Below are 20,115 nucleotides of genomic sequence, written 5' to 3'. Positions count from 1 at the left end.
GCTCTGTTGCCCAGGCTGGAGTGCAGTGGCGCCATCTTGGCTTACTGCAACCTCCACCTCCTGGGTTCAAGAGATTCTCCTGTCTCATCCCCCAAGTAGCTGGGATTACAGGTGCCTGCCACCACACCCAGCTAATTTTTGTATTTTTAGTGGAGACAGGGTTTCACTATGTTGACCAGGCTCATGTTGAACTCCTGTGCTCAGGCAATCTGCCCGCCTCGGCCTCCCAATGTTTTAGGATTACAGGCGTGAGCTGCTGCGCCCAGCCTGGAAAGAATCACTTTAGATTTGCTGTTGAGATTAAACTTCACAAGAGGAAAGGCCAGAAACAAAAGATCAGTTAAGAGGTTACAACACTAATCCAGGTAAGAAATGATAGCAACCTGAACCACCTGGTTGTTGACTTTGTACATAGTTGGAGTGCTAGAGCTTTTAAGATTTGTTGGTGGATCTATTAGAGTATGTGAGAAAAAGGCATAAGGATGGCTCCAAGATTTTGAGGTTGATCAGCTGGAACAATGGGGTTGCTGTTTACTGAAACGTAAAGACTGAGGAAAGAACAGGTTTGAATAAGAAGTTCAGGTGTTTCCTGAAACTCAGATCATAAAAAAATTATTGCTAGACCTAAGAAATGAAATAGCAACACAACAATATTAGGGGACTTCAATACTCCACTGACAGCACTAGACAGGTCATCAAGACAGTAAGTCAACAAAGAAACAATGGACTTAAACTATACCCTAGAACAAATGCACTTAACAGTTATTTACAAAACATTCTTCCCAACAACTGCAGAAAATACATTTTTCTCATCAGCATATGGAACATTCTCCTAGATAGACTATATGATAGGCCACAGAACAAGTCTCAATAAATTTAAGAAAATCAAAATTTTATCAAGAATCTTCTCAGACCACAGTGGAATAAAACTGGAAATTAATTCCAAAGGGAACCCTAAAACTATACAAATACATGGAAATTAAAATCTGCTCTTGAATGTTTGTTGCATTAACAATGAAATCAAGATGGAAATTTTTAAAGTGTTTGAAATGAATAGTAACGGTGACACAACTTATCAAAACCACTGGGATACAGCAAATGTGGTGCTAAGAGGAAAGTTCATAATGTTAAATGCCTACACCAAAGAGTCTGAAAGACGACAACCTGACAACCTAATGTCACACCTCAAGGAACTAGAGAAGCAAGAACAAACTAAACTCAAACCCAGCAGACAAAAAGAAATAACAAAGATCAGAACAGAACTAAATGAAATTGAAACAACAAAAAAAATACAATATAAAAAATACATGAAATGAAAAGCTGGTTTTTTGAAAAGATAAACAAAATTGATAGAGCATTGATGAGATTAACCAAGAAAAGAAGAGAGAAGATCCAAATAAGCTCAATCAGAAATGAAACTGGAGCTATTACAACAGATGCCACAGAAATACAAATGATCATTCAAAGCTACTATGAGCACCTTTATGCACACAAACTAGAAAATCTAGAGGAAATGGATAGATTTCTGGAAATATACAACCCTCTAGATTAAATCAGGAAGAAATACAAAGCCTGAACAGACCAATAACAAGCAGCAAGACTGATTCAGTAATTATTAAAAACTGCCAACAAAAAAAATGTCTAGGACCAGATGTACTCACAGCTGAATTCTACCATACATTCAAAGAAGAATTAGAACCAATCCTACTGAAACTATTCCAAAATACAGAGTTAGAGGGAATCCTCCCTAAATCATTCTATGAAGCCAGTATCAACCTAACACCAAAACCAGTAAAGGACATAACAACAATAACAACAAATTACAGACCGATATCTCTGATGAACATAGATGTAAAAATCCTCAACAAAATACTGTACTAACCGAATTCAACAGCACAACAAAAAGATAATACATCATGATCACATGGGTCTCATCCCAAAAATGCAGGGATTATTTAATGTATGCAAGCCAATAAATGTGATACATCACATAAACAGAATGATTTTTTTAAAAAACCATATGATTGTCTCAATAGATGCAGAAGAAGCATTTGATAATATCCAGCATCGCTTTCTGATAAAAACCCTCAACAAAATAGGAACAGAAGGGACTCACCTCAAAGTAATAAAAGCCATATATGACAAACCCACAGCCAACATCTACTGAATGGGGAAAAGTTTAAAGCATTCCCCCTGAGAACTGGAACAAGACAAGGATACCCACTTTCACCACTTCTATTCAACACAGGACTTGAAGACCTAGTCAGAGCAATTAGACAGGAGAAAGAAATAAAGGGCATCCAAATTGGAAAACAGAAAGTCAAACTGTCACTGTTTGCTGATGATACAATCATATACCTAGAAAACCCTAAAGACTCATCCAAAAAGCTCCTAGATCTGATAAACAAATTCAATAAAGTCTCAGGATACAAAATTGATACACATAAATCAGTAACACAGCTGTACACCAATAATGGCCAAGCTGAGAATCAAATCAAGAACTCAATCCCCTTTACAACAGCTGCAAAAATAAAATAAATAAAATAAAATAAAATAACTTAGGAATCTACTTAACCAAGGAGGTGAAAGATTTCTACAAGGAGAACTACAAAACACTGCTAAAAGAAATCATAGATGACACAAACAAATGAAAACACATCCCATGCTCATGGATGGGAAGAATCAATATTGTGAAAATGATCATACTGTCCAAAGCAATTTACAGATTCAGTGCAATTCTGATCAAAATACCATCATCATTCTTCACAGAACCAGAAAAAGCAACCCCAAAATTCACATGGAATCAAAAAATAGTTTGCACAGTCAAACAACACTAAGCAAAAAGAACAAATCCGAAGGCATCACATTATCTGACTTCAAATTACACTACATGGCTATAGTTACCAAAACAGCATGGTACTGGTATAAAACTAGGTAAGTTGACCAATGGAACAGAAAGAGAACCCAAAAATAAAGCCAAAAACTCAGCAGCCATCTGATCTTAGACAAAGCATACAAAAACATAAATTGGAGAAAGGACACCCTAATTCAATAAATGGTGCTTGGAAAACTAGCAAGCCACATACAGGAGAATAAACCTGGATCCCCATTTCTCACCTTGCAAAAATCAACTCAAGATGAATCAAAGACAAAAATCTAAGATCTGAAACCATAAAATTTGAAAAGATAACATCAGAAAAACTCTTCTGAACATTGGTTTAGGGGAAAAAATTCATGACTAAGATCCCCAAAACAAATGCAACAAAAACAAAAGTAAGTAAATGAAAGTAAATGGGGCCTAATTAAAGTAAAATGCTTCTGCACAGTAAAAGAAGTAATCAGCAGAGTAAACAGACAACCCATAGAGTGGGAGAAAATATTTACAAACTATGTATCTGACAAAGGGCTAGTATCCAGAATCTACAATGAACTCAAACAAATCACAAAAAAAAAAAAAGAAAAAAAAATCCCATTATTCTAAGTGAAGTAACTCAGGAATGGAAAACTAAGTATCATATGTTCTTACTTATAAGTGAGAGCTAAGCTATGAGGATGCAAAGGCATAAGAATGATATAATGGACTTTAGGGGTTCAGGGAAGAAGGTTGGGATGGGGGCAATAGAGGTGGGTACAGTATACACTGTTTGGGTGACAGGTGCACTAAATTCTCATTAATCACCACTAAAGAGCTTATCCATGTAACCAAAAGCAACCTGTATCCCCAAAACTCTTGAAATAAAAATTTTAAATTAGAATTTAAAAATTACAAAAAAGAAGTTCAGGTATCTGGTTTGGACATCATAGATTTTTGCTATCTAAATGGAGTCATTGAGTAGGAGTCAGACATATGACTCCAGATATCAAGGAGAGGTTTAGACTAAAGATATAAATTTGGGCTTGCCAGCAGATATATGGTGCTTTGAGCCATGAGCCTGATTAAAGGCAAGAGTGTAAATATAGGGTAGGTTGTTAGAATCGAGTGTAAATAGAGACTAATGATGGTGCAGAATTGAGCCTAGTGTGTTTCCAACCTTCGAGTTTATGGAGATAAGAAGGGAGACTGAGAAGGAGCTGTCAATGAAATAAGAGGATAACCAGAAAAATCATAGTGTCCTCAAAGCCAAGTGAGGAATATACATCAAGGAAAAGAAAGTGATCAACTGGCTCAAATGCAGCTAATAGTCACAAGACACAGAGGGAAAATTAGCTATTATATTTAGTAACGTGAATGTCATTGTTGGCACTTAAAAGAGGAGTGTTGATGGAGTAGTTGAAATGGAAGCTTGATTGACCGTGATTTAAGAGACAATATAAGAAGAAAACCTTACAGGCAGTAAATATAGGTGACTATTTTGAAGTGTTTTGCTATAAAGGGGAGCAAAAAAATGAGACAGAAGTTACAGAGGCATGTGGTCTCAAGAAGATATTTTTTAGATGGGAGAAATACTATGTTTGCATTCTGATGAAAATGCTCTGTGGAAGAAGAAAAAAACTGATGTAGGGGAAAGCAAAGAATTGATCAAGTATATTCTCAAGGAGGCAAGAAGGGATGGGATCTAGCATACAGCTCAGCCCTTGAGATAGAATCCTGAGCTGTGTATCCAGAATAACTGTAAGAGGAGGGCACAGATACAGTCGAGAGATGGTTGTTGTGATGGGAGCTTGGTAAAGTTATCTTTCAAGTTATTCGGTTTCTTAAAAAAATTGGAAATAAGGTAATCAGCAGAGTGTGAGCATGGGGATGATTATTGGAGATTTAAAAGAGAGAAGATGGTATGAAATAGTTGTCCAGAAGACAGCACAGATACGTTGCCCAGAGTTGACAGAAGTTTGGATTTAACTAAGGAATCGGATTTTGCCCAGGTTAGTTCAATTTGAAGAGAGATAGGCAATGGAATTGAGGAACTATGCAAGGGGGTGATTATGATGTGGCTAAGAATGGAAATGATGACTTGAAGGGGATGAGTGACAAAAAAATGGAGTTGTAGCAATGTATTGCAGGTTCTAATGTGGTAAAGAATTGTGCTGGGGTAACAGAGGCAGTAAAAAAGACAGGAGAAAGTTGGAGAGGGGGATATTATGGAGGCAATGTAGATATTGGTAACAACAGGTGCTGTAACAGGTGGAACCCAAGATCATCAGAGAAGAGAGAGGCAAGGAAGTGAGCAGACGGTGAAGCAGATATTGTGGGTGTCCTCCTAGATCTCCTTGGTCCACTCTGGAGGTCACACTAGACAGTTCTCATAAATGCTGATGGCTTCCTATATCTCTCTGTCTGGGGGGTATTTTTTGGCCACAGGCATTTACTTGGTTTGCAGGGTGTGGAGGATTCATGTTCCAGAAGAGAACCTTAAGCAATTAGGAAAATAGATAAAACTGTCTTGCTCCTCTGGCATGGAGCTCGGCAGAATGTTCTACAATCTCTCAGAAGGTGCTAGTGGGATTCAGCCTCAGTTCTCACACCAGAAACTCATTCATTAATCCATCTGTTTTTGGCTTTTCTTTCTTTGTCTTGCTTTCTTAACTGGACTTACCAAATGAATCACCTACACCAAATACTTGTCTCAGGTATGGTTTAGGAAAACCCAATTTATTTATTTATTTAAATTTAATTCTTTGTTTTTTCTTTTTTTTTTTTTTTTTTTTTGGAGACGGAGTTTTTTTGCTCTTGTCTCCAGGCTGGGATGCAGTGGTATGATCCCAGCTCACTGCAACCTCCGCCTTCTGGGTTCAAGTGATTCTCCTGCCTCAGTCTCCTGAGTAGCTGGGATTACAGGCGTGCACCACTATGCCCAGCTAATTTTTGTATTTTTAGTAGAGACGAGGTTTTGCCATGTTGGCCAGGCTGGTCTCAAACTCGTGACCTCAGGTGATCCACCCGCCTTGGCCTCCTAAACTGCTGGGATTACAGGCGTGAGCCACCTCCCCTGGCCAGAAAACCCAATTTAAGGTAGTTGAAATTTTGGAAGGATAAGTTTTGTGGATGTTGAAATTGCCAAGGAATAATCAAACAATTCTCAATTATATATGAAGATGGTATTATTCATAGCTCTATATTTTAGAAGTAAAAATCTTGTTTTTGTGTATATTGGTAGTGGGGGGAGCAAACTTCTATTATATTACCATTGCAGATTGGTTGAATACAGCATAGAATAGTTTTAATGAAACCCAATGTAATTTTTCACAATTATTATAGCTATAGATACAGTACAGTCATTAAAAGACATTCATGTTATATGCACATCTCTCTCTCTATATATATGTATATATACACACACACGTATGTATTTTTTAAGAAAATTATTTAGCAAGCATGTATTATTTGTGTAATACATGTTTAAAAAACAATAACAGAGTTTTTTACCCCCAGTCTAGGGAAGGCCCTTCACTGTGTGACCTTGGAACTCAGTCATCTCACGTGTAATAATAGGAGAAATTATGGTAACCAGTTGTCCCAGTTTGCCCTTAATCTGAGGGGTTCCCTGGAATGCTACTAGATTTTCAGTGTTAAAACCAGGCAAACTGAAATGGTCCATCTCATGTGGAAATATTTATGCTTTTTTCCTTGTCCCTTCCAATAAATGGACAAATGACAAAATAGAATGGAGTTTTGGACAGAAAAGCATGATAGAAACAGAAGAGATCATTATTATTCAGGAAACATGCTTTTTATCTTCTGGCTGTAAAGATCCAGGGATGAAATCAACACATTTGGTTGATAATCCCCTTCACATGTGCATGCTAGTTTGACTTTCATTTTCATCTGCAGGGAGTCTTTAACAGCTGTCACTGTCAGGCCTTTGCACTTGGCTTCCAAACTATAAGAACCACACAAGAGCAGGCATATTCTGAGAATATAGTTGCAAGGGCAAGGAAAAATAGCTCACCAGCATTATTATATAGAAATTCACAGCCTCCTTTTTATTTCTTTCTCAGTCTCTTGCTCTCTTGGGAGAGAACATGGGTACCAGGCAGAGATTCCAGAATGAGCACCGCTGCGTCTGTTTGGTATGCACACCATGCAGACAGTCCAGACAGAAGCCTTTCATTTCATTGTTCATTAGTGCTCTCTCTTAAATAATGTTTAATGTTATCTAAGAAGTTTAATGGCATCATTATTGGAAATATTAAAAAGACAAAAGAAAAAAAAGTCATCCTTCTTGTATTTTCTGGACGTGTCACAAGCCTGCATGTCTCAAGACCCGAGACCATTAGCTACAGAAATAACACCTGTGCAATTTTCTTTCATTTACCCCAATTATGTATGCTCTCCTTCTGTCCTGAGAGAATGACTTGACCACATCTCCATTTAAAGCAGGCTCTCCAGACCCTTCTGAAACATACTTGTATGGGGATTCAACTTTGGATGAGGGAAGTCTAAGGGTGCTAAACTTTGCCATGTTTAGAAGAACCTAAAGCAAATAGAAAAAAACTGCCTGAGCCATCTCAGAGCAATTAAGTGAAAATCTCTTGTGTGTCTCCTGGGCATTGGTATGTTTAAACATTTTACCAGATGGTTATACTGTGCAGTTTGTTCCAGTCCCTTCTCATATCTCAGCTCAATACTTGCTGCATTCATTCATTCACCCATTGATTCATTCACTCATTCATTACTAATTTATTGAGTATCCTCTATGAGTCTAGCACTCTTCTATGCCCTATAGAAGATAGAAAAGAAGTGGAAGATACAATCCCTACCCTTAGGAGAGTTATAAGCCAGAGGCAGAAACAAGATAAGAACATAGGTAAAGTGCCCTATAAAAGATAAAATTGGAATGAGTGAGAGTAATCAGGGAATACTTTATAGAGTTGGTTATATTTAACAATGAGAATGTAATTCCTAAAGCCAATAGACCTGGGCCTGAGTCCTGATTCCACAGTATCTAGATCTATAATCTATGCAAGTTATTCTCTACTTTGAGACTTGTTTTCTTCCCTTGTTTACAAACTATCTTCCAAAGTTCACAAAGATCATCTTAGATAATGTATGGGAACAAGCTTTTGTGAACTCTCAAGTGCTACCAGAGGTTTTATTAGTGATTGTATACTAAATATAGGGCCACATTTCCTATAATCTGTTGCCATCCTAGCTTTCAAAACTTATTTTCATTTCTAACTTTAAAACCTAAGCCCTTTTCTTTCTTTGAGTGTTCATCTATAACTGGACTCAGCTAATGTGCTTTCCTAAAACCTGTCATGTATACTCCCAACATCACATCTTTGCTGATGCCACTTCTTCCTAGAAATATCTTTTGCCCCCAACTCCCTAATTCTTATTCAAATTGCTCTGCTCAATTCATTGAGAAACCTGAACATCACGTATTTTTTTAACTATGCTAACTCACATTGATTTCACTCTCCTGAAAACTTACAGTCATTATTATCCTGCATCATAATATGTCTTGGTTGTTTTATTTTTTCATGTTTCTGTCATGTCTTATCAACTGGTTTATAAGTTCCTTGAACAACATGTACCAGGGGCTGCACTGCTTTGCTCAACTACAAAGACTTATGCCTAATAGAGGTTCAGTACATACTTGGATGGATAGAAAGAAGACAGGAAGGGAAGAAGGAAGAAAAGAAGGAAAGAGGAAGGGAAAGTGTAAGGGAGGGAGGGAGGGGGAACAGATGAGGGAAGATACAAGAATTCTTCTACTTGAGCTAGTGTTTCCAAAATTTTTAACCCTTGATTTAGTGGCTTTAGCACCCACACAGTTTTAGGTGCCGATCTCATCGAGAGGAATGTCTACTGGTCACCCTTCACATAAAACTGCAATAGCCTCTTGCTCTAGATATATTTTATGTATTTTTTCCCTGAAATCTTGACTCTTCCTCTTCCTCTAGTTTGATATTTTAAGCTTCGCTTGCACAAAGGGCTAAATGAGGCTTATTTCTTTTACCTCTACTTCTTTCCCTTATTTTGAGAATGAGAGGGAAGTCTGATGATAGCTTCCTGGTAGGAATATTTGAGATGCCTGATCTTTGACCCATACTATATTCAAAGTTTGATGAAATCCAAAATATGATTTTTTCATGCTTCAGAAATTTTGTGCCTTGTCTAAAAAAATTGCCTACATCAAGGTTACAAATATTTTCCTTTACGCCTTCTTTCCTACAACTTTTATAATTTTAGTATTTATATTTAAGTCTACAATCTATTTTGAATTCTTTTTTTTTTTTTTAGACAGAGCCTTATTCCGTCGCCCAGGCTGGAGTGCAGTGGCACGATCTCAGCTCACTGCAAGCTCCGCCTCCCAGGTTCACGCCATTCTTCTGCCTCAGCCTCCCAAGTAGCTGGGACTACAGGTGCCCACCACCGTGCCCAGCTAATTTTTTGTATTTTTAGTAGAGACAGGGTTTCACCATGTTAGCCAGGATGGTCTCGATCTCCTGACCTCGTGATCTTCCTGCCTCGGCCTCCCAAAGTGCTGGGATTACAAGCATGAGCCACCGTGCCCAGCCTGAATTAGTTTTAATGTATGGCGTGAGGTAGAAGTTGCAATTTATTTTTTGTTTGTTTTTTCCCTAGGGATATCAAGTTGCTCCAGCACTGTTTGTTGAAAACATTCTTTTTTAAATTGATTTGCTTGGTAGTCTGGTTAAAAATAAGTTGACCTGGTCGGGTGTGGTGGCTCACATCTGTAATCCCAGCACTTTGGGAGGCCGAGGCGGGTAGATCACAAGGTCAAGAGATCGAGACCATCCTGGCCAACATGGTGAAACCCCATCTCTACTAAAAATACAAAAAATTAGCTGGGCGTGGTGGTGCATGTCTATAGTCCCAGCTACCTGGGAGGCTAAGGCAGGAGAATAACTTGAACCCGAGAGGCAGAGGTTGCAGTGAGCTGAGATCGTACCACTGTGCTCCAACCCGGGTGACAGAGTCAGGCTAGTCAGGCTCTGTCTCAAAAAAAAAAAAGTTGGCCCTATATCTTTAGTTATAGTTCTAGATTCTCTGTTCTATTTCATTGGTCAATGCCTCTGTAGGTATACTTCTATCACCCTGTCTTGACTACTTTATAATGAGTCTTAAAATCAGGTACTTTGAGTCCTGAAACTTTATTATTTTTAAAAATGGTTTGAATATTCTGGAGTTTTTTACATCCATATAAATATTAGAATCAGCTTGTAAATTGTTACTTAAAAATCTTAGTGGAAATTTTGAATAAAGTACAGTTGAATTTTTAGATCAATATGGAGAGAACTAATATCTGAACAACGTTGAGTTTTCTAGTTCATAAACATGTCTCTTCAATTTTAGATCCTTTATAATTTTCTGAGCAATGTTTTATGTTTTCAGGGTAGAGTTCTTGCACTTATTTTGTTAAATGGATCTTTGACTATTTTATATTTTCATGCTATTGTTAATAATATCACTTTTTCAATTTTTTTCATTATTCATTGCTAGTATTTAGAAATAACACTGATTTTTCTACATTGATTTTGAATCTTGAAACCTTGGCAAGCTTATTAATTAATGCCAGTAATGTTTTTACAAATACCTAAGAGTTCTTTGTTCATAATCATGTCATTTGTGGATTGAGAAAACCTCACTTCTTTTTTCCAATCTGTATTCCTTTATTGCTTTGTTTATTTTTTCCACTGTGATGTTGGATAAAATTGGTGAGAGCAGATATTCTTGATCTTAGGTAAAAATTTATCAACATTACACCATTAAGTATGATTCCAGCTTTCATAGATATATTTACCAGATTAAGTTAGTTTCCTCATAAGTTTGCTGAGAAGCTTTTATTTTTTCAATATGTCATGAATTGGTGTTGATGTTTTCTGAATCTACTGAGATATTCACATGATTGTTACCTTTCATTCTGTTAATATGTTAAATTACATTGATCCTCAAATGTTAAACCAACCTTGTATTTCCAGTATAAATTTCATTTTGTGGTTTATAATCTTCTTTATATCTTGTAGAATCAGTTTGCTACTATTTTGTTAAGAATATTTGCAGCTGTATTTAGGAAAGAGTGTGTTTTGCAATCTCTTTGTCTGGCTTTGGTATAGTAATAATATTGGCTTCATATTTGAGGAGGAAAGTCTTCTGAACTATTTGTGTTGGATTGGTATTATTTCTACTTTATATAGTTGATAAAATTTAACCAATTTAGACCTGGTGTGTTCTTTGTAAAAATATTTTTGACTGGCTGGGCGCGGTGGCTCAAGCCTGTAATCCCAGCACTTTGGGAGGCCGAGGGGGGCAGATCACAAGGTCAGGAGATCGAGACCATCCTGGCTAACACGGTGAAACCCCGTCTCTACTAAAAAGTACAAAAAACTAGCCGGGCGAGGTGGCAGGCGCCATGTAGTCCCAGCTACTCGGGAGGCTGAGGCAGGAGAATGGCGTGAACCCGGGAGTGCGGAGTTGCAGTGAGCTGAGATCCAGCCAGCACTCCAGGCTTGGGCGACAGAGCGAGACTCCGTCTCAAAAAAAAAAAAAAAAAAAAAAAAAAAAAAAAAAAAAAAAATTTGGACTATGAAAATTCAATTTCTGAAGTAGATATAGGGGCTTTTTGGTGTTCTATTTCTTCTTGTATCAGTTTTCATAATATGAGTCTTCCAGAGTGTTTTTTCATTTAAACTGAGTTGTTTAATTTATTGAAATAAGGTTGTTCTAATATTTTTTATTTTTTTTTCTCAAAGGGAAATGCTTAGGATTTACTAAGTGAAAACAACAATGCACCTGATTGTCTTTTTAATGTTTGGAGAGTCTCTATGATGATACATGCTCATTCATTTTTAGTATTGGTGATTTGCCTTTTCTCATGTTTTTTCATGGTTATTCTAGCAAGACATTTCATAATTTTATTATCTTTTAAAAGAATCAGCTTTTAGTTTTACTGATTGTTTTCTTTCTTTTTTTTTTTTTTGAGATGGAGTCTCGCTTCTCTGTCACCCAGCATGGACTACAGTGGTGCAATCTCAGCTCACTGCAAGCTCTGCCTCCTGGGTTCACGCCATTCTCCTGCCTCAGCCTCCCGAGTAGCTGGGACTACGGGTGCCCGCCACCATGCCCTGCTAATTTTTTTGTATTTTTAGTAGAGACGAGGTTTCACCGCGTCAGCCAGGATGGTCTTGATCTCCTGACCTGGTGATCTGTCTGCCTCAGCCTCCCAAAGTGTTGGGATTACAGGCGTGAGCCACTGCGCCTGGCCTACTGATTGTTTTCTATTATTTTATTCCTGTTTTATTTATTTCAATTATTATTTTTGTCCTTCCTTATACTGAATTTTGTCCTTCCTTTTATTTGAAATTAGTTCTTTTTTTTTAGTTTCACAGCAGATCATTGATATTAGACATTTCTTTTCTAATATAAACATTTATATGTTTCTTTGAAGTAGTGGTTTAAGTCTTTCCCACAAATCGTAATATGTTATGATTGTATTATTATTAAGTTAAAATATTTTCTAATTGCTTCCCTGATTTCTTCTTTGACACGCGGGTTTTTTTGAGGTTTCCTTTGTTCTTTTGAGATTTTACTTTCCAAATATTAGGGGATATTCCAGAATTTTTTAAAATTTATTTTAATTTAACTATGTTGTGGTCAGAGAATATATTCCTAATTATTCCAACTTATTTAAATTTATTAAGACTATTATTACTGTCTTGTATTATGCCCTATCGTAATGTTTATCTGTACTTTAAAAGAATATACATGCATCCATTTTGTGTATAGTATGCTAGAAGATTCAATTATGTTAAGGTAGTCGATAATGGTGTTCAGATCTTTTATAGGATTACAGATGTTCTTTTGACTTGGTCTATCAACTGCCAAGTGGGGGGTTTAGAAATTTTCAATTATAATTATGGAAGTGTCAAGTTTTCCAACCACATTTAGAAGTATTAAACTTTCCTCTTTAATTGACTCTTTTATCGTTGTAAAATATTTCCTTTTGTCTTTAATAACATTTCTTGCTCTCACATCTACTTTGCCTTCATTCACATAGCCCCTGTAGTTTCCTATGATTCTAGTTTGCATGGTATACATTCTCCACTTTTTCCTTTTACCTTATCTCTACTTTTATATTTAAAGGGAATCTTTTATATTTAAAGGGAGTTTTCTATAGGTGGGATTAGGTTTTGCTTTTCCATACAATCTATCAATTTCTGTCTTTCCTGTAGAGTATTTAATTTAATGTTATTTATTGATTTAAGTCTGTCAGATTTATATTTGTTTTCTATTTACTCTACCCTTTCTATTCTTTTTTCTTCTTTTCTTGTCTTTTATGGTTCTAAAAATATATTTTAGTATTTCCTATTATCTTCTTTATAAACTGATAACCTCTTAAAATAGTGGTTGCTATAGGAATTACAATACGCATCACTATCTTATCACAATCTATGTTACATTTGAATAATATATCAGCTTCCGCACAAAATTTAAAAAATTACTAAAGAGTAACTCTCTGTCCTTATTTTTCCTTTGTAGTGTTATGTTCATAGATTTTACTCGTGTGTCTGCTATGAGCCCCACAGGCATTGTTATTAATTTTGCTTTAAATAGGTAATTATCTTTTAAGAAAGTTAAAAATAAATATATATGTGTGTATATGTACACAAACATAATTATTCATATATATATGCATACAAACACATTTAATTAGTCCTGTATTTACCATTTTTGGCACTGCTCATTCCTTTGTGTTGAGCTAGGTTGCCATTATCATTTTTTGAAGGATGTGTTTACTGATTTTAGACTTCTAATTTAAGAGGTTAACTTCTTGGGGTTTTTTTTTTTTTTCCCCCAGAACTTTAAAGGTATTTATGCACTATCTTTTGGCTTCCATTATTTCTGATAGGAAGTCTTCTGTTCATTATTTGTTTATTTTTCTGTACCTATTGTTTCTTTTTTCCCTTAGGTGCTTTTTATCTTTTCCTTCATTACTGGTTTGCAGTAATTTTTTTCTTTATATCCTTGAGTATATTTATAATAGCTGTTTTATGTTTATAATAACTTTTTTTATCTTTTTGTCATTTATGGATCTACTTTTGTAAATTGATTTGTCTCTTTATTATGGGTCATATTTTCTGCCTTTTTTACATTCTGGCAATTTTTATTAGATGTTTGACATCATAAATATTATATTTTTGAATGCTGGATTTTGTTGCTTCCTTTAAATACTAATGAGTTTTGTTTTGGCAAGTAATTAAACTATATGGGATAATCTTAATCCCGTTAAACAAGCCTTTCATCTTTGTTAAGGTGTGTTTAGATTAGCTTTCACTCTATATTTATTTTATCTTTACTATTAAAGTGTGACCCTTTTCACACAGTTCTCTCTAATCTGACTAGTTGGAACTTGAACGCATCTTAGTCTTATCTCTGGGAATTGTTCAGCTTATAGCTCCTCATTAGTTGTTCTTCATTATTGCTCTTTGTTCACCTTTGTGAAGTCTTACCCAATATGTGCACAACTTAGTATTCAGCAACCAACTCAAACGAGCTCCCGTGATGGTTTCTAAAATTCTTTGTGCAGTTCTCTCCAAGAAATGTGAGACTCCTCATCCTCACTAAACTCCGCTCTATCTTCAACTCAGCAAGAATACTGTGCTCATCTTGTATTCCCATTTCTGCACTGTGCTCCAATAATTACCTTTATGCAGAAAGCCAGTACAATTGTAGGGCTCAACTAATTTGTTTCCCTTCCCTCAGGGATCCTAGTTCTGTATTGCTGTTCATCTAATGTTTGAATTCATCTAATGTTTGAAAACAGCTGTTTCATATATTTTATCAAGTTTTTAGAAAATTTTATCAAGTTTTCTAGAATTTTTGCTTTGTTTTGTTTTTGTTTCTTTGGTTTTTTTTTGTTGTTGTTGTTTGGTTTTTTTTTTTTTAATGCCAGGGAGGGAAGCCCAGTACTAGTAATTACATCGTGGCTGACAACAGAGTCATCTGACTTAGTGTTTAGTCCTTCACCTTTCTGATAGTATCTGTGGTCTGGCAGTACCTAATACTTCTTTTATGGAAATCTTTTAAATTGCCTCTCCCAATTGTGACAGAGAAGGAGATTACATGGAGTGAACAGATATGTCTTATACTTTGATGAAAGTATTTGGGAACTTTGATGAAAGTGATTGGTAGTCATCTTTGATGAAAGTGATTGGTAACTACTTATTTCCAAGATATAGGAAATAGATATCCATGACTTAGAGAAATACAGAAAATATCTGGGGATGGGGAATACAGGTTACAAGCTTTGTATTAAATATCATAAAGTTAGGGAAAAACTGATCAGTGATGCTGTCAACTTCTGAGATTTTTCTGGCACATCTTATGAATTCAAAGACCTTGTATACTTGGACTCTTCTCATCTTTTTGACTCAAATTCTGTTATCTAATAAGCGTGAAATAAATTTCCTATGAGATGCAAATGGCTTGTAAAACTCAGTATGCTATTTTACTAAAAATTTTAGAAAATCCAAAACCTTACATTGAAAAAAATAATTACTAATTGTGAGAACTTAGGTCTCAGCCAAGGGTATGGAAAATAAATATAGAAAGACTAGGTCCTTCCCAGCACTCCTTACATAGAGCACAATATGGGTTACTCTTACATGCTTCCTAAATCAGGCTAGAGTGGGAAAGAAGCAACAAATATTACAGCATTTTAAGAACGATTTAAGAGGAAGGGAAGAACACCCACTATTTCACCTCTTTAATAACCCCACAGTCACTACAAAGCATGGCTCTAGCCTTGCAATAACCTCCAGCCCTCCCCCAGCACCCATTAGCTGGAGCCAGAGAATTATGGGGAATGGCAGGAGCCCTCCAGCCTCTAGGGGGAAAACGACTTTAATCTCATCAGAGCCCTGAAGAAGAAGGGACTATTAAAAGAGTTAGTGGAACGAACTTCTGAATAGATGGGTCAGGCCATGACAAACCAAAGTCTTTTTGACTTAAGGAGGAAAAAAGAAAAAGAAAACTGGTGATATGGATGCTGTGGCTCCGATGGCCTCCAAGCCCCCCATCAAATCAATTCTAAATGCAGTAGAGTTCAGATAATTTAACGAAGAACTCCAGAGGTGATGTGGTGAATTTAGTCACAAAGGTGAAATAGTCCAGTCAACAGCGAAAATATGCCCACAAAATGAGTTTTCCCAGTCTCTCCAGGAGAAACAGTGAAATTATCACAATTGTTTGAATTTGCCAAACTCTTTCAGATATTTGTAGATTTAGTCTATAGTCAGCAGAGATAAAAGAGGGTACAAGTTTTTTTTTTTGGCCATGCTTATTCTGAAAAGATCTATCCTAGGATGCATATTTTAATGAACAAAAATGTGGCCATATAACTAATTTTCTTTTAAAAGGTCCCAAATGTAGATCATCAAGAATGTTTTGGAAACAATGATGTATCTAGTCATAGGTCTTTGGATGCCACTAAAAAAGTTAATTGGGCTGAGATACTTTATCTCAGCTACCTCTATGGGTCCTGGTTTTGAGAAACTGCATCTTTGGAAGCCCTTGCATCCTTGTTGAAGGAGTTGCTATCCAAAGTTCCTTTGTGAGCGAATACTGTGTTCTCATTCCAAAGAAATGAAAAACTACTACGATCTGGACTTCTGAGACTCTTAAAAATTACTGGGCTAATATCAAAACACTGCAAGTTAACGCCTATAACTCAAAGTCAGCTCCATCTAGTGTGAAACATTTCATTGCCTTAAATGAGGTCAGAAGGTGAGATTAAAGTATACTGAGTACCAGCATGGTGGCTCACACCTGTAATCCCAGCACTTTGGCAGGCTGAAGTGGGTGGATCACTTGAACCCAGGAATTTGAAACCAGCCTGGGCAGTATGGCGAAATCTCATCTCTACTAAAAATACAAAAAAATTTGCCTGGTGTAGTGGCATGTGCTTGTGGCCCAGCTACTCTGAAGGTCGAGGTGGGAGGATTGCTTGAACTCAAGAAGTTGCAGCTGCAGTGAGCCATGACCCTGCCACTGCACTCCATAATGGGTGGCAGAGCAAGACCCTGTCAAATAAATTAATTAATTAAATAAAGTATACTGACTACCTGCTGGGTATCAAGTGGTCTGCATACTTCATCTGTAAAAGACATGCATGTTTTGGAATATTTGGTTTTCATTTCTCCTTTCCAATAATTCCCATTTTTATTCATGTGAATACTTCTTCCTCACTGAATATAGTCTTATAGGGATACAGCAATCAGAGATGCCCCTTACTCCTAATAAAGTGACCTCATGAACCAATCTAGGCTAATTGGATGTTCCCTCTCTGATACTTCAAACACGATCAGAGAGTCAAAGAAGCTAACAGTGGTAGAGTTCTATTGCATTTGATCGAGCATGATCACACTAGAGTTTCGTTACAAAGCTATTGGAAATGTTTGTGCTTCTGGGCCTGCAGAATTGTTTTGGTTCAGTCCCATTTCCATGCCTGATTCTTGGGTATCTCCTGGATTGTGTAAAGCCTTAATGTTTTTCCAGCAACTTAACTTTGGCTTAATTTAGCCCGAATGTATTTATTTTTTTGCTCAAAATCACAAAATCCATAATGATATACAATCTCACTTAACACTAACACAATTCTAAGATGTTACCATTATAACCGTTTCTCAGAGGAGAAAGGTATAGCAAAGAACGGTTAAATAACATGCATACACGCAGCTAGTAATGGATACAGCCAAGACTCAAGTCAGATGAGTTCGACCCAGAGTTTCGAATTTTTAAGCTACATTATCCCAATTCCTATATTTAATTCTCAAACTTCTTTCCCAAAGATCATTGATGTTCTGCATGCCGATCCAAGGATTTTCATTGCTGAAATTGAATAATGGCAGTCTTGCCAATTTAGAGAAAATAATAACTTAATGGAAAGAATGTTTTCCATTTTAAATTTTTCTTCCATAAATTTTTCTAAAACCTTTGGTGGTTTCTACTGCTTGTCTGTGAGGCAGACAGCAAAACAAATGAACAAGCAGCCAATGAATATTAATGGCAAAACTCAGAAACAACAGATCGTGCTTCTCTCAAGAGCCTGTTTTTTGCATGTACATGTGTTGTGATTTCATGTTGCATACCTATAATATAGTCATTTTCTGCTAGTAAAATTGTTCCTAGTTCAAATGCTGGAATTAAATACATCCATATTTCATAGTGTTATGCAAAGAACACTATGATTTTCAAGCTGTCTACCATCTCATAAAGTTTAAGAAAAATAGTCCCAAATAAGCTGGAGACAATAGTGGCAAAACATCTTGGATGGTATTGCTTATATCACCTTTAGGAACTCAGACCTTTATCTAAATCCAAAGTCATCAGATTTTTAGGATAAGGACCTTGGCACTTGCTGGATTCTACAAGAATAATGTTATTTGTTAGCCTAACTGCAAGACCTGGAATTCGTTTAAGGGGCTTGAAATTTTATTTTAATTCTTGGCCTGGACACCAAGTAAAATGCCTCGGGCCTTGAGAAAGGCCAGTGTATGGTATATTTATTGGCTGTGACTACAAATCTGGTTAACTTGATGGGAATGTATAAAAAATGAATAAAGCAATGCCAGATTTTGCTTTTGGCCACAGATGCATCAGGTTAATGAGACACAGGATAGTAGCTTGGTCTTAAGTCAGAATAGTGGCCCAGGCACAGTCAGGGATTGAGGATTCCTATAATGGGAATGGAAATCAGACCCCTGGACCTTTTTTCCCAGCTTGTCCTATAGTAAGATCAGCTACCACTTCCCATTTCACGTTGTTTTTCCCCTCAAGATATTTCTCTTCCAAATTTTATACTGCTTCTGAAATTTCCTAAGAAGCCAGACCAAATCTATATATCTATCTGTCTGTCTATCTATCTGTCTGTCTATCATCTACCTTTCTATTTAAACATATATATTTAAAACCTACTTTGGGCCAGGGGTGGTGGAAGGGACAAAGGTATGCTAGTGATCCTGCCCATGTAGAGCTTATTTTCCAGCAGAATAAAAAAAATCCTGATTTACCAGAAGAGGAACTGATGATCTACCACCCTCCCCATTCTCAATGTAAAACTTTTACCATTTTTGATTGTGCTGATGTGCTTTCTTTAGAATACTAGACAGAATATTGTAAATAGTGTGTTAGTCTGCTGACTCTCTGTACTAATTTTAATCAACTCTGCATTGCTATTGCCTTTCCAGGAAGTCTCAGACTGAAATCTCCCAGATTGTAACAGATTGGATCTCATTGATTTAGATGAAGAAAAGGTTCGAATAAATATACAGGTAAGTGAGGCCCCAGGGAGGAATCCAGGTACCATGCTCCCTCCATAGTCATTCCTTTAAAGAGGCAAAGCTGGTCTTCATCTTTCCTTTCATGAAGCTGTATTGATTTCCATATGGCTTGAATGTTCCTCTATTTTCCAGACTGATACCACCCACAGAGTTTAAAATCTACTTCTTTGACATCTAGAGATGGCAAGGGAGCCCTTCCATCCCTCATTGCTGATCTTTATTACCACATGTCACCAGGCAGTGCACTGGGCTCATTTTGTTTACTTCCATCAGTCATTTATATTGAGATGTAATCCTGGATCCTAAAAAGAGGAGCACTTTATGTCCCAAGTGAGCCATTCACACTCAACGCTATGTTGACACATTCTACGGGATGTAAAAATCTCTGTTCCGGTGACTTCAGCTCCATCAGCATAATTTTCCTCCACATGGTACAGGTAAATCATGGTTAAATATTGAATCATTTATCAACCAGTACTTCGTAAGCCAGATCTCATAAAATCTCAGGAATAGATTGTGCTAACAAAGCAGCTAGCAACCTACTATGATTATCAAAATTTTCCTTCCACAATCTGTTCCTCATTTAGAGAGAAAGTGCTAAGGAAATTAAAAATTAGTAAGCTTTACCCCTTTATTGGTAACAATATACGAAGTACTACGGTTTTCTTTAGAATAAAAGTCTTATCTGGAGACTTCATAACAAAGGAGGAAATTTGGAATCTCTGGCTCTTCTGGAAGATGGATTATAGTTCTCTGTGAAAATGTATTTCAGAGGGCCGGGCGCGGTGGCTCAAGCCTGTAATCCCAGCACTTTGGGAGGCCGAGACGGGCGGATCACGAGGTCAGGACTGGCTAATACGGTGAAACCCT

At 36.6% G+C, this 20,115-nt stretch overlaps 1 long non-coding RNA gene across 2 annotated transcripts in view; it reads left to right on the top strand.

Annotated features, from left to right (window-relative positions):
• The first annotated feature begins 238 nt into the window (after positions 1–238).
• Positions 239–20,115, top strand: part of LOC108539530 (uncharacterized) — a 49,008-nt gene continuing 29,131 nt past the window's right edge. For both annotated transcript variants that reach the window (XR_001888412.1, XR_001888411.1), the window contains exons 1-2: positions 239–365; positions 19,153–19,236. This is a non-coding gene — a long non-coding RNA (uncharacterized LOC108539530). The remainder of the gene's footprint in view (positions 366–19,152; positions 19,237–20,115) is intronic.

The sequence above is a fragment of the Rhinopithecus bieti genome, unplaced genomic scaffold (genome assembly GCF_001698545.2).
Source record: "Rhinopithecus bieti isolate Rb0 unplaced genomic scaffold, ASM169854v2 scaffold_15813, whole genome shotgun sequence".
NCBI classification, from domain to species: Eukaryota; Metazoa; Chordata; class Mammalia; order Primates; family Cercopithecidae; genus Rhinopithecus; species Rhinopithecus bieti.
Note: the sequence above shows the minus strand (reverse complement) of the source record. Positions and strands in the feature narration are given on the sequence as shown.